At 41.6% G+C, this 3,924-nt stretch overlaps 1 pseudogene; it reads left to right on the top strand.

Annotated features, from left to right (window-relative positions):
• Positions 1-754: 754 nt before the first annotated feature.
• LOC102750292 (annexin A13 pseudogene) lies at positions 755-2,336 on the top strand (annotated as a pseudogene).
• The last annotated feature ends 1,588 nt before the right edge of the window (positions 2,337-3,924 follow it).

Raw genomic sequence — 3,924 nt, 5'->3', positions numbered from 1 at the left:
ATGCGTAGGCATGCTAAATAAAACTGGGTGGTTTTATTAGTTTATTAGTTATCTATTGCGCTGAAGGAAACTACCCAAAAGTTTGTGACTTAAGAACAAATATTTATCATTATCATCCCTGTGGGTCAGGGATGGGTCATTGGCTGGGTAGTTCTGGCTCAGAGTCTCCCAGGAGACTGCTGTCAAAATACTGAGCAGCTTGACAGATCCTAAAATTTATGTGAAAATGCAAAACATCTAGACTAGACAAAACAATTTGGAAAAAAAAAAAAAAAAAGCAAGGTTGTAGGAACTTCATGTCCCAATTTCAAAGCATACTATAAAGCTACAGTTATCAGGATCAGTGTGGTACCATGCCAGAAATAAGTACTGAGATTTATAGTCAATTGATCCTTAACAAAGGTGCAGGGCAATTCACTGAGAAAAAGACAGGTTTATTCACGAAATGATGTTAAGAAAATTGAACTCAGACCCTCACCCCACACAATACACAAACATTAACTCAAAATAGATCATACACTTGAACTTAAGAGCTAAACAACAAAACATTTAGGGGAAAATGTAGGAGAAAATCCTCAAGACCTCAAGTTAAGCAAAGATTTTTATAGATGTGACACTTAAAGTACGATTCTCAAACAGGGGAGAAGGATAAATTATACTTCATCAAAATGGTCCAAACTTTGGTCCTTCGAAAGACAATGAAAATGAAAAGCCTGAGGGAAAATACTTGCAAAGTACTCCTCTGATAAAGGACTTAAGAATTTAAAAAGAGCATTAAGAATTTAAAAAGAACCCTTAGAACTCAGTAAGACAAACAACCCAATAATAAAATTAATCAAAAGATATGAACAGAATGAAATACAGAACAACTGTCTTAGAAAAACGAAAATGGGCAATCATCATGCCAAAGCAAGAAGTCATCAGGGTTTTGATGTGGATCGAGATGCCAAAAAGCTGAACAAAGCCTGCAAAGGAATGGGAACTGATGAAGCAGCCATCGTTGAGATGTTATCAAGCAGGACATTGGATGAGAGGCAACAAATCAAGCAAAAGTACAAGGCAATGTATAGCAAGGACCTGGAGGAGGTGCTCAAGAGTGAACTGAGTGGGAACTTTGAGAAGACAGCCTTGGCCCTCTTGGACCACCCCAGCGAGTACGATGCCCGGCAGCTGCAGAAGGCCATGAAAGTTCTGGGCACAGATGAGGCAGTGCTCATCGAGGTCCTCTGCACAAGAACCAAGAAGGAGATCATAGCCATTAAGGAAGCCTACCAAAGGTTATCTGACAGGAGCCTTGAATCAGATGTCAAAGCTGATACCAGTGGAAACCTAAAAAAAATCCTGATGTCCCTGCTACAGGCTAATCATGACGAAGGAGATGACGTGGACAAAGATCTAGCTGGTCAGGATGCCAAAGATCTGTATGATGCAGGGGAAGGCCGCAGGGGCACGTACAAGCTCGCCTTCAATGAAGTCCTGGCCAAGAGAAGCCACAAGCAATTACGTGCCACCTTTCAAGCCTACCAAATTCTCATCGACAAAGCCACTGAAGAGGCCACTGAAGCAGAAACATCAGGAGATCTGCAGAAGGCCTACTTAACTCTCGTGAGGTGCTCCCAGGACCAGGAGGGCTATTTCGCTGACCGTCTGTACAAGCCCATGAAGGGTGCAGGCACCGATGAGGAGACACTCATTCACATCCTCATGACCAGGGCTAAGGTGGACCTTCAAGGGATAAAAGCAAAGTTCCAAGAGAAGTATCAGAAGTCTCTCTCTGACATGGTTCGCTCAGACACCTCTGGGGACTTCCAGAAGCTGCTGGTGGCCCTCTTGCACTGAACCGAGCCAGAAGAATGGGAGCCCAGGGAGGAGCCACCTTTGTCAAGAGCCCATTTCAAACCAGATTTGTAAATGTGACTCCAGCACATAAAGTACCGAAGAGTCCTGGCTTATTTTCTTGGCAGCTTGAATACTGTAGCTGGGCCAAGCTGTTTAGGTGAAGGGCAACAGCCTCAAAACGCTTGGGCAAGTCACCCTGAATGCTGGCTTAGCAGGTACCTGAGCTGCCTTTCGGCTTTCCTATAGCGTGGAGAACTGAATGCTTTCTGAACACAAATGAAATTAGCCGGTGATGAAAGAAACTACACTTGTAATTAAACATTCAGAAGAATATGTATCACATAGAGGTGGGTAAAGACTGAATGGTTAAGGTACAGGGAAGACAAAATTAACCAGTTGATCAATCTTCCTTCTGTGGGGGCACCTGGGCGGCTCAGTCAGTAAAGCGTCTGTCTTGGGCTCAGGTCATGATCTTGGGATCCTGGGATCGAACCCCATGCCGGGCTCCCTGCTCAGCAGGGAGTCTGTTTCTCCCTCTCCCTCTTCCCCTCCCACCGCCCACTTGTGCACGCACACACACACTTTCTCTCTCTCTCAAATAAATAAATAAAATCTTAAAAAAAAAAAAAAAGATACGAACAGACATTTCACAAAAGAAGATACACAAATGGCCAATAAGCACAGGAAAAGATGCTCAACATCAGTCATTAGAGAAATGCAAACTAAAGCCATGATAGGATGCCATTTCACACCCACTAAAATATGTGGAGGAACAGAACACACATCTTGCTGGTGGCAATGTGAAATGGTACAGCAGTTGTGGAAAAGTTTGGCAGTTCTTCAAAAAGATAAACACAGAATAATCATACTTAATTCCACAGCTAAGTGTATAACCAAGAGAACTGAAAACATATGTATGCACAAAGACTTGCATGTGAATATTCATAGCAGCTGTATTCGTAACAGCCCCAAACTGGAAATGACCCAAACATCCACCAACTAATAAAACAAAATTTGATGCATCCATATAACAGAATGTTATTCAGCAAAGAAAAGGAACAAACTATGAATTCACGCTACAACATGGATGAACCTCAAAAACATGCTAAATGAAAAACCAGACACAAGGTACCACATATTAAGAGTCCATTTCTATGAAATGTCCAGAAAAGGCAAATTAATGGAGGCAGGAAGTAGATTAATAGTTGTCCAGAACTGGAAGGAGGAAGGAGGATTAATTGTAAATGATCATGAGGGATGTTACTAGGGAGATAAGAATGCTCCTAAATTTATAAATGTTGATGGTTACATCACTAAGTTACTAAAAATCAATGAACTATACACCTGAAATGGTTCAATTTTCTGATATATAAACTATACTCCAATGATGTTATGATTGGGCAAGGCTTCAGGCACTACAAAGCTTAAATGAAACTGGAGGGTTCACTTTCAAGGAGGCTTGCTAGCAAGGCTGGCAAAATGGTGCTGGATGTCGGTGAGAGGCCTCAGTTCCTCCACACAAAAGCTTCTTCAACAGGTTGCTTGAGCATTATTTACAATAACCAAGACATGGAAACAACCTAAGTGTCCATCGATGGATAAATGGATAAAGAAGTTGTGGTATATATACACAATGGAATATTATTCAGCCACAAAAAAAAAAAAATGAGGAAATTCTACATTTCCAACAACTTGGATGTTCACTAAGTGAAATAGATCAGACAAAAAGAAATGCTTTTTCTACTGGGTATTTACCCCAAAGATACAAAAGTAGGGATTCGAAGGGGTACGTGCACCCCGATGTTTATAGCAGCAATGTCCACAATAGCCGAACTGTGGAAAGAGCCAAGATGTCCATCGACAGATGACTGGATAAAGAAGATGTGGTATATATATACAATGGAATATTATGCAGCCATCAAAAGGAACGAGATCTTGCCACTTGCAACGACGTGGATGGAACTGGAGGGTATTATGTTGAGTGAAATAAGTCAAACAGAGAAAGACATGTATCATATGATCTCACTGATATGAGGAATTCTTAATCGCAGGAAACAAACTGAGTGTTGTTGGAGTGGGGGGTGG

Source organism: Leptonychotes weddellii, chromosome 15 (assembly GCF_054177405.1).
Source record: "Leptonychotes weddellii isolate Sample4059 chromosome 15, ASM5417740v2, whole genome shotgun sequence".
In the NCBI taxonomy this organism is placed as follows: domain Eukaryota; kingdom Metazoa; phylum Chordata; class Mammalia; order Carnivora; family Phocidae; genus Leptonychotes; species Leptonychotes weddellii.
This window is presented reverse-complemented; position numbering and strand designations above follow the sequence as displayed.